Source organism: Galendromus occidentalis, unplaced genomic scaffold (assembly GCF_000255335.2).
Source record: "Galendromus occidentalis unplaced genomic scaffold, Mocc_1.1 scf7180000076932, whole genome shotgun sequence".
NCBI lineage: Eukaryota > Metazoa > Arthropoda > Arachnida > Mesostigmata > Phytoseiidae > Galendromus > Galendromus occidentalis.
Genome location: NW_003804921.1, coordinates 324280 through 336061, shown reverse-complemented (window position 1 = coordinate 336061; position 11782 = coordinate 324280).

Below are 11782 nucleotides of genomic sequence, written 5' to 3'. Positions count from 1 at the left end.
GCGAAATATGTATTGATTCATCTGAACCGATAGAAACATATGAATGTGGGTTTTCTATGGATGAATGCTCACTTATCGAACCCCGGCTGGGAATGAATCACTCGAATTGACTATGAGTGGGACGTCTAACGAAACGTCGTAAGCGCATCCGAATGAATGAGAATTTGAGAGCGTATCCATACTCTCCGAATAAGCGGTTTCTCGTGTTGCATTCCGAACATGATTGCCTTCTGAAGGAAACGAATCGACTTCTCGACCAACGATGTCAACATCATTGGGGGTCCGGTGGTTCTGGAAAAGAGTTTTACCGATTCGAACATTCTACGAGTTCGGTACTTTTCCGTGCTCACGTCTCTCCGCTGCCGTATTCATGAGCTCCCGAGTTGGAGCTGGTGTCCGCCGAAAGTTGAAAAAGGTCCGATCCGTCCAAGGGTGGAACACGTAGTGACTTTACTGACGCGATTCTGCGGGTTTCCACGGAATCTCCCTAAAGCGTTCTGAGGGGGGAGCAGCTACCGAAAAATTATATTGAAGTCAACAACTCTCACGTGAGAACGAATGATCGCAAAAAAGAGGAAATCGAGACGAGTGCAGTACAAATCGGGCTGATAGCTAGCGACAACAGTCACCTCCTTTCGAGGGACGTGGGCTGAACCATTTAGCTGTACTCTCATTGTCATTATACCATGAGATACAAAGGCGATACAGAGGCTCCACAGTGGGAGAATTGCGAGGGTTCTATCCAGTCGCAGGACATTAAATCAGAGTATTATACTTCCACGTCATTGATGCATGGAGTGCTGTGATCGGTCGCAGCGGAGCGAACTTGCTTCGTTAGATTTTCCCTCCCTGAAATATTGCGTCCGATTATTTTAGGAAATACTTGTTCCGAGCGCGGCTCATAAAAGCTCATAAAAATAAATGTGAAGTCTTTATTGCCGAGCGCTACGAGAAACGGTCCTGGGACTCCGGAGTTGTGATCAGGGGAATCACTTGCGACCGCTGCGTGTTCCATTAATCAAATGGCTCCGTTCCACCTATCGAGTATCGTTTGTAATAGATTTTCCCATACGTCCGTTGCTCCGATCGCTGGGATCGCGCGGAGCATTCCCAGGAAAAAGTGGACAATCCAAGAGAAGAAAGAACAAACGGAGGTAGGGATAGATGGACGATCAGTCGGTCGGTCGGTCGGTTGGCCGATCGGTCGGTCTTCGATCGATCGGACAGACAGATGGATGGATAGATGGATGGATGAGACCCGGCTGCACCATTTCCATGCATCCAATTTATTAAGGGACGCCTGCCGTTCTTCCGTTCGGACACAATTGACCCGCCTCTAAAATCCGAGCCATTGTCCGCTTTTACAGACATTGACTCGATAACGTCCGCCGGTCGATAATACGTCGCAGCATTGTCGACATGTGAGAAAATTTTCACATCAGTCGGTATCTGATTTATTCAACTTCGATTCTTCACGCGTCTCCAGAGGAAACAAGAGTGCAGACATTTGGTAGATGAATCCCGCGATCCGATGAAAGTCTTGAGCAGTGTAGTCCAGTGTCTTTCTAGGGATTCCGGGGCGGATCCCTTCTCATGATCACACAGTTTGCAGACCTTCCCATGACAGCTCCAATGACCAGGTGGCTCTCATTCCCTCCATTCTACCACATATAGTGTAGCTCATGCAAGAATAATATTGTAATCCCGGATATAGGTCGCGGTGTACCGATGGAGATCCCTCAGACCACAACCGATTAACTTAGGGAGGTAAGTCAGTGAGCTCCTACGAGAATCAGGGGATGAACGATTCCCTGAGTTTCGACGGCTGCGTCAAGTGTCGTGCGCTCTATTGACAGCTTCCTGAGCGGCTGGCGCGCCCATATTCATCGACGTTTGTCATCCTAATCGGAGTCGAATTGAGTCATCAACTAGGTGTCGACGGATCAGAACATCTGCCCGATGAATCAAGAGTGCATGCCTCGCGACAGGATTTCCCTGGTCCATCGGAACTCATATTCGGAGAGACCCCGCCCACAGAATGCGGAACCTGGCCCTCAACATTCGAGCTTAGATTGTACTCCACTCTTGTGGAAGAGTGCAACGCGGAGTTCAGCGGCAGCTCTGCGATTCGGCTCCCCGGGCCCGGAGCCTGATTGTTCTCAATGTCACTCTGGTCTCCGCAGACCTGGGGCTCGATAGAGAATCCTCGAGGAACCGTCGCAAGCAGCGGGTGGATCTACGGCTGTAATTCGTCCGACTTCGCGAATCATGGAGTGAATGGTGTGTGAGTGAGATGGAAGAGTCAGACTCCCGTAATTGATGGACGCGTGATATCATATACCCAATACGAATAAATCACCGCAGTCTCGGACTGCCAACAAGGTTCGAATGGATGACGTTCACGAGAGATTTTCTTGAATCTCACGATCCGACGGTTGGAGAATCACAGGCTGTTTCGACTGAAAAAAGCCTGGTGGAAATAGCAAGGAAGGGTGTTGGGATCGGAAAGGAAGATCATGTCGTGTCGCAGATCAACTACCCCTCCGGCATGGAGAAATCGAGTTACTGTTTTGGCGATGGGGACGGGAGCGTGAAACCGTGCAGAAAATTCGTGTGCCATACAGACGCGCGAGTAAATAGGCGGGAAGAGCTACGTTGGCGAAGAGATTGGGTCCAGCATAAATCTCTCGTCGCTTCCGTGAGAGGTGATTCCGATGATGGTGATAGAGCTGCTGTAGTGGAGGCATGCGCGAACGGAATCAAATAGTTGGTTCGTGACAAGTATCGTTAGCATGTGGACGTGTCAGCTAGTCAACCAGCGAGCCACCCACCAAACTCATCGGGACGAGTTGTTCCCTCTCGACAAGCTTCGCCTTGAGCGTGATCGCTCTCAACTAGTCCTGACTGACTTGAGGAAGTGTCTGAAATGTCTTAATACAAGACGAATAAATCAACTTCAATCGTGTAATCCGTTTAGAGCGGATCGTGCGCGTGTTACATCCCTATATGGTTCGGGCTGTGTCTGGATCTCTCTGCGATGATAACATACAAGCCCCTCATATGCCCAACGGATTGCTCTGTGGGTTCTATCCTCCCGGAGTTTCCAGGGAAAGGCTGCTTGAGTCCAGACAATGCGTCGTGGCTCGAATCCAGGCCTAATTCCAAAGGTCATGTTTCTTCCTATTAGGCGAGATTATGAGCAGAGACAAGAGGGAAAGTAGGATGGGAAAATGGAAACTGCATTAAAATTCTGCCCTCCACCCGACGGACCTGTCTTATTAGCTGTTTCAACTCCTCGGAACCTCCGCAATCATGAGGCGTGGGTCCCGGGCTTTGTACTCGGGGAGTAAGCGATCCGCTTTTATTTTGGATCAATAGATGCACCTTCGTTGAATCAGCTTGATATTGCCAGGAAACCATTGAGGATGCGATCGATTATGATCTCTCCGTGCGATTCCGGAGGCTGATGCTTTCATCGCTCACTGCTAGGGAACTGCAGAAGTCACAACGAGCTTTTGAGACAAAACGATTCTCATACTCCTCGCGAATTCCAGAATAAGTGTTTGGCGTCGGTGAATTCGTTGACACCGAGCCGAAGGAGGAACATTCAAATGACGATATGAGTCTTCTAAGAATGGTCAGCCTTGGAACATCGCGGACAATAATGTACCTGGTCGATTGGAAAGGAAAAGAGAATCGATAACGCTGTTCCCCTCTTATTATATTCCTCCATTGACATAATGAGCAGCTTTAGCATCGGCCAGTGAGTCGGTCCGTCCGTCCGTCCGTCGACCGACTCAGTGGTCGGCTGCGGCTGCCTAAATGGCTCTGTCTGTTCGTCCGGATGACTGCGTAACTAAGGGGTGCTTAGTATATCGTGGCGTTATTATACGAGAACAACGTCGAAAAGGAGAACCTCGACGACTACAGTTCGCGCGGCGACAATACAGCAACACCAAGCTGCAGCACCATTCGCCAGAGGATAGGTCATTATCTAATCTATCGGACGCTGTTCGATGGATGTACCAAGGGACATCTGCTTCGCGGCTCAGCGACTTCGGCCGACCGAAGTCATAATGAAGTGCGGCATTCGGCGGCTACGGCGGCACCACCATCATCATCATCGTCGTCGTCGTCATCATCATGATGAGTTCCCTGCAAATCCACTGCTGGAATGAGTTGCTTGCTTGTCTGCTTGCCTTTTCGGCTACTTGCCGATTCTTTCAAGCGGACACTGTCCCTCTTCGGTCCCACAACGTCTCAGCGAGCCACGGTGCTCCTGCTTCTGAAACGAGTTGTGGCGTTCACACAAACATTGCTCGCTTCGCAGAATCATCAAACACTGCATGGAATACACCGCCCCAATCATTCCGATCGACAGACGATCATCATCGATAAGTTCGCGATGGTAGCTCCTGCTCGCCATCTCCTTCTTCCGTGGCCTTTGAATCGAAGCCGTAATTCCCGCGAATGTGATCCTTGTGCATAAAGGTCGGCTTGCTGGTAGATTCAGGAGTCCTGATTCAGGATGCACTCCTTCTCCACCGACCGCTCGTAGATACGGAGAGGAACATGCACGCAAACGGACACGGCGTCATCCTTCTTCACTCCGAATATAAATCCTCGATTCAGATCTGTTCGGGCTTCGGGCCCTCCGGATTTCTGGAACTTCCCGCAACACCAGCGTAAGGCAGAAGATTCGATTCTCGAATGCAAGAGCAAGCGAGTCAACATTCAAGCTTCTTGATGGTATGCAATCACGAGGGGGAAACGGCGTAGTCGGCCTCGCGTAAGTGAGGACGAGATCGATACGCAAAGAATCAAGGTGATTCCACGGCTGGATGACTGCTTGGCTGCCTGCCCGCCTGCTTGACTAAGTGAGTGACTGTCAGCGTAGGAATGTTTTTTTCTTCATTCTTCCACCACGCGTGTGGAGACCGACACTCATGAATATAAAACACATCGAACACCAATAGTATCACTCGTATTTTTGGTGATGCCAAGGATCTTGCGGGGCTGTCGGGCGATTTGGTGACTTGTGTCGTTTACGTCCGCCTACATCACCCAAGCCTCATCCCTTCGCCCATGCCCAACTTCCGTGTGCACTTCGGGCTGCTTTTGCGGACTTCGGAAAAATGCAATTCTGCATGGCGAGCTTCTCAAGCAGGCATCGTCCGTCCGTCCGTCAGTCTCGAGGTTCTGCTCATACCTCCGAAGATTCGCGGTCAGAATAGCGCCGGCGTTTGTGGGCAGTCTGAAACACAGAAAGGATTTAATTGTTGCGGAGGCGCGATTGAGTCAAACGAACCACAGGTAGTACAGTTCGATGGGAAGCTCAGTGGGCTCGACAGCGACTGAGGTCTTTGTGCCCGAATGAATAGAGGCATGGCTGCCGAGTCAGCGCGGAAACTTCGAATGTCACACAAATCGCGCATCCTGAAAGGCGTGCTGATGCATTTACGTTTCTCTCGAGGTAATAGAAATAATCGCCTCTCAGAGAATTACCGTCTCGCACAGCGCCATAAACCTCAGTCAAACCCGGACATGGTCTAGAATTTGCCTGGCCAGAAGATAGGGCCGGGCAAGCCCAAGCGCGTACATCAAACAGCTTAAGGGCTCCCTTGTCAAAAGGGTTGCCGTGAATTCTGTTTCGCTTTCTGAAAGTACAGGCAGCCGTACCTACCCACACAACGGATCTCAGCTCAGCTATCGGTCGGTTTTCAGAACGCCATTCTTCGAATGTCTGACGACGAATATACTCGGTACTCAAAGCTCTACGGAACGAGGTAATTGACACAAAGAGAATACTGCAGCATCCACGGCTCTGAACTCGTGTTTTATGCTTTTTGGGCCAATACACTCTGACAGCCAATCGAGTCCTTATTCCCCAAATCGAATCAGACCGTCGAGACTGAATCCGGTGAATTGCGCGCGGGACCAGAGCCAGTATTTGGGCAGATGTTTCCTTGTCGCCGTGAATGGAAATCAACGACCATCGATTGATTGCGATGCAATATATTCAGACGCTCTCTGAGCAAAAGTCGAGTTTGGCCAGGAATCACCGTACATCTACAATTATCGAAGATCAATAATAATTGATAGATATCCATGCGTTGACGGATCCCAGAGCGAAGTTCCTTGTCCGGAACTGTGGATGAAGAGTCTAGCGGTCGAAACCGGACTCTCCGACAGCCGAGCTCACGGATCTGTCATCGATCGTTTCCGAAACGTAATCCATGCCCGATTCGGAATCGCAAGCATCATCACAATCCATCATTAATCGATATTCGCCAAGAGCGGATACGGGATGGACTCTAAGCGGTAAGCAATGCGTCTCCAAAGCTCGGATAACATCGATTCGCGCCCCAGACACGGCCTCATTCCCGGGCGTGTGTCGATGAGCTTGGATTTCATTGGAGGCGGAGCCGTGGACCCAGAGACCGCCCACCGTGTGAAGCCTGCCCTTGTCTCAGTTTTGAGCATCGCTGCCCTTGCCCAGTGACGACGACGGAGCACCGCACCTCGAACGAGTGAGTGACTGTGACTGCTCAGCTGAACGCAGCTCATCGCAGATCAACGCCGTCCGAGTCATCTCGTTGCTGGCGGTCGCGACGTTCGGGAGCCGATCCGGCGAACGCAGTCTTCGACTCGGGAACACGAGTGTGTCGGTAGTGATTCACTTGGTGATCGGGGCCCTCGGTCGGGCAAGTGCACCTTGAGAGCGTCTACATCAGGAACTCTTACACTATCTGAACTGGGCTGACTGGTCACGAGCAGCCAGGACTCGGTATGGTCCTCTCGAGTGAATATCAGTGAAATCAACTCCTGTGCTTCTGCTGTATGTACTAGTTTAAGAGAGCGACGATCACTCGCGCATCCACTCTAGACGTGTCTCGAACGAACAGCATCAACAAGTGCGATTTGGAACCGAGAGCTTTGAAGCTCACGACTCACGTCACAATCTGGAGTAAGTATGGTTGGACGAGATACGAGATCATTCATGGATACCGTATTTCATTTGATTCGACCTCAATATGAAGCATGTTTCACCAGACTTAGAGAGGTCCATTAATGATTTGCCGCTGCTCAGCCATTTCATGCAGGCTTTCCACGCCGCTCTCTGAGCTAGGTACAATTAAGATACTACCTAGCCACTAACATTAACCTGAAAGTGCGACTCCACATCGAGGCAATGAAGATTCATTATGATGTCGGACGATCCCCTACGTTTAGTGATCATAAGGATCATTTACCGCATAGTCTATCATGTCACGCTGCCCTAACTCAGGAAACTTATCCCAGTCATATTGTCATTGTCAGGGTTGCGATTTGTGATATTCAAGTTCCCCGACACCGCATCACAATGCCATTGATCGATCGATTGGAAAGAGGCTTGGTCTGATGATTTCAACCGATATGATGGCTTTTGATAGCTGAATTCCGACGCTTTGACCAATCACTGCTTCCGGGCTTTCCTATTCGGTGTTTGAAGTTCAAACTTTGAACTTGTGAGTGGGGTTTGAGAGGCGAATCATACCTCCGATGATAAGCTCTCCATTGTGAGCGGTATCCATTAATCGCCCGCAAGTTCTGGAATCGCTGGGAGACGTATCAGGGGAACATCTTCTTAGAACCTCCACCAACCTCATCAAGACACTCAACGTCCATGACGATTGTCGGAGTCATCCAGGACCCAATCCGCACGGAGCGACGATTAGGCGCGTAGAAGGGCCAACTTTGAGGAAGAATCGATTGAGGGACATGTGATCCGCCCTTCCACGCTGGTTCTGGTCCTTCCGATGGCCCGCAGATAGCACTGGTCGATGACGATGTTGTCAAAGGGTTGGGAGTTGGGACTCGAGACGTACTGAGGGGCCCCGTGTTTGAGTTGAGGCGTCGCAAAAAATCTAAAGCGCGGCGTAATCGAAGGAAAAACTCCTCTCGATACCCTGGAATCCTGCACATGGCGGCCCTTTGGTTCCTCGTGGGGGAAATGTGAGAGGGGAGCTCCTTTCTCATAGGCATCAATGTAAGGCGCCTTATCCGAGTTGTCCCTCATGAGGCGTTCTTTATTCAAAACGGCAGAATCTCGCGGAGATAAAGAATGAGTTCACCCTGAGACTCTTGAGAGGAAAATAGAAGGCCTTGCATGCAAAACTAGAGCGCGGGCGTACCCTCCGAGATCCAGCCATAATCTATCTGATTCTCTCAATCTCGGGATTGATTGAGCGCGCAGGCTCGAGTACTTCGAGCACGAGTCGGTCGATTTCGGAATTATCGTCTCAGTTTGATCTGTATTCAAATTTGCTGCCGGCTACAACAGGACAGGACAAAAGTCACGACCAGTTCAGCTCAGAGAACACGTGATCTGATAACCTCATCCTGATCCGCGGAGCTCAGTCACAGGAGCAAGACCGAGGCACGCTTATCGAATTTCCAATAACAATAATTATTGACCTGTATCGACTCGACCCGTTAGCCTGCACTCTCGACGCACTTTGATTCACACGAAAACTCGACTACTGTCCGCCAAACTCGGGACGAATATATTCCCAGAGCCGTTTTCCATCCCGAGTGGAGAAGCGTGCAGGAAGCCTGCACGCAAATGGCCTGGCATATTCCTCCTGTATCCTCCGTGTATTTCTCGATTCTATTGAATTTCTATTACTAAAGAATTTGGGGCAAATCACCGTGGGTCAGAGATGCTACCGACATGCGTGCAAATGATATATTCCCGCTCTACTTACCGTTGACATGCGCAGGCAATACTCGAATTTCATATTCGTGGAGGATATGACAGCTGGGTATACATAATTCCTTGAAAAAAATTCCAAGCGTTCGTAGCCATCACGATCAGTATCAGAGCGCGTCCGACCTGATTAACTTCTGGAACGGAGATTGTCGGCCACTCGGGATTTCTTTTTGGTATCCGGGTCCCGTGCGCATTCTCGCCGCGGCGTGAAGTCGTAGGCTTTGATAAATGCTGAAAAAGAAGAAGCCGGAACCTAAAAATCGCTAACGCCTTCATTTAGGTCTAGCATACCCAACGCCTCCGAACATCGTGAGGGGTGGTGGCATTCAGCTGAGCATCAATAATAAGTCGTGAGCATCAAGCACAAAGCTCCCTACACTGCCGCTGAGCATAGTCAGTCCTCAGTCTGGATTTTGCCTGTCGAGAGGCAGGTAGCGATTCGGTTGGCCCGTCAGTCGGCTACCAGCTCCCGTCAGAGAAATTAATTCTGACGGAGGGGTAACAGACTATTATCGAGCGGTGGCGGTAGTCGCGGCTTGGCTCATGACGGCGTGGGGATCCCCACGATACGAAGAAGCTCGATTCAAAAATTCTCCGGTTGTACCGTACTTGCCGGGCGATCCCGTTGGTCGGGAACTAAGATTCGGTCGCCAAGTCTCGTAAGGAAAATCGATCTCTCTCGCTCCGGATCATCGATGTTCCTATAGCTTGGTCAGTGAGCCTGGTTCTGATGAATCCTCGCCCCGACTTCCAACCCATGCGTGGAAGTCAAAGTTCGGCTCGTTCAGTTCGAGAGATCGTTGAAGCCTGTGCAGATTGGATGATAAGGGCGCTAGGGTAACACCGCGTGGCTAAACGTCGGATAAGCACTAAATTTAAGTGGCCAGCTGAACATCTGAACCTAGTGTTTCCACGAGAGGATCGGACCCAATTCCGTCATTGAACCGCTCTATCTCCGCAGGTGTTGACGGAAAGAAATAAAGCGATTCACCAAAGCGTTGAATGATCTCTCACTGATTTCTATTCATTTTTTTCGCGACCAAACGAGTGCGGCTCACGAGTTCCTCTCTCGATCGGTGGAAGTCGATCTCACGTTCCTTCCCCTGCCTCGCCGGAGAAAACGCCCGCGGAGCGCTCCCGATTCCCGGACTCCCGTAGATCCCAGGTCTGGAGTAGTTGGAAAACTTCGGGACCTCCTTCGATGTTTGTGTGGATTAGGTTGGAGCGAATGCCACCATCTGCGTGGCGCGTTGGAGAATAGCACGGGAAGTGTTCACTGACGTGCGTTCGGACGACCGTCCGACCGAGCGAGCAAGCCGGCCAGCGAGTGACCGAATCTGTTGAAAGCAAGGGTTTGCTCAGCTAACGTGATTAAGGGTCCATGGAGTTAAAGAGCAAGTGGCCGCGTCGATTTTGTATGAGACAAGAGGAACAACGAGCGAGCACCATCAGCCGCGGTGGCATCGCTCGGAGATGAGCATGAGCGTGAGTTGGCGTGACACGGATTAAGTTCTGTGTTCAGACGACTCTGGTGGAATTTATTCAGGAAGGATTTCCGTGAGATGCGGCCACCAAGCTGAATCTCCAACCGAGATCGAACGATTGACGCCTCTGTAATTCTTTATGCTGGGTATTTGAGCGGCGCGGCGGTGCTAGGTAGATTCGTCGTTGTCCACTGAGTCAACGATTGGCGTCCAGAGCGAGCCTCCGCTATGGTTCCTCATTCACGACTGAATTCTACAGGGAAATCACTCGCAATTCGCAATCGATCTTGTCTCCAACGCATGGCGTAGAACGTTCGGAGCAGCCGGGGAAGCTTCACTCGATGTGCGATCGAGCTCCATGGTCGCGGTAGAAAGAATTTTAGAACTCCTCGGCGATTTTGTCCCGATGGGCCGGTGGGAAAACGGCGACCCTTCCGAACAACCATAGACGACGAGCGGCCGAGCCGACCCTCGGCCGTCCATAAAGTGCCAATCGAAGTGAAGTGCTCAAGCCAGCGGCTTACTTGGTGTTTATGGCTGCAGTTAATGTTCACGCGATGAGGCTGAAAGACAGATAACTTCTTTTCGAAACTGATCTTTAGTTCAGTCGGTCGGTCCGAGCCGGCTCTAGTTTGCCGGCTCACTTCACAATGTGCACAATGTGCTCGCATCTCTTGTGACCGATTAGTCGCGTCACGCACGTCTGTCGATGCTACGATCCGACTCCTATCGGCCCGTCGTCGTCGTCGCTCGCTCGCTCGGGAGCAACCTCCGCCTTGATCGTTGGCTCTTTGTCGCATCGTTAGGCATCGAATCGGTGTTGTGTTGACAGCGCACAGGTTTCCGTCGATGCCGGTGACCATTGTCGCTTTAGCGCACCATTGATGATGATTGATGGTTTGATCAGCAATTAATTCACAGAATTTCGGGCAGAGCTCATGCGATTTCCGAGAGCGAATCCCCTAGCAGGAAACAGACGGCGAAAGGTGTCCTCGAAAAGTCTGCCAATACCTACGGATGTCCGTGGTCTCATGCTGTCCACCCATGTGGCGCCCGGGGACCGGAGAGGAGCTCCTTTGGTCGAAAGACCCTCCTCGAATCCTGAGGGCAGAGTCGATTCCGGTCTAGAAGACCCAAGAGCCATTTGCAATGCAATCACGGCAAGCAGCTATGGTCCGTGATGCAAGCAATCATCCTCGAGCGAGCACGAGGCAACCTCTGCCCACACAGCGTCGCGCACATTTCCTAGCTGGCTCACGATCTGCGTATTCGGCTAATTTAGCGTAAAAACATGAAGTGCAGGCACACTATCGATGCACGAGTGCAGGGCACCTTTCGTTAGATGAAGTCACGGATCGCCCCCGCAGAAGCCAAAACCTTCAGACGTTTAACCGCGCCGATTGCCGTGTACAGAGGAGGCCTCTGCCCTTAACGGCACTCGCAGCTACAAGCACAAGAAGCCATTCGCTGACAATCACGTGAATTTCGGACCTCTCCAGGATCTATCGTAGAAGATCATCATTATCATTGATTTCGAATCGGCTCT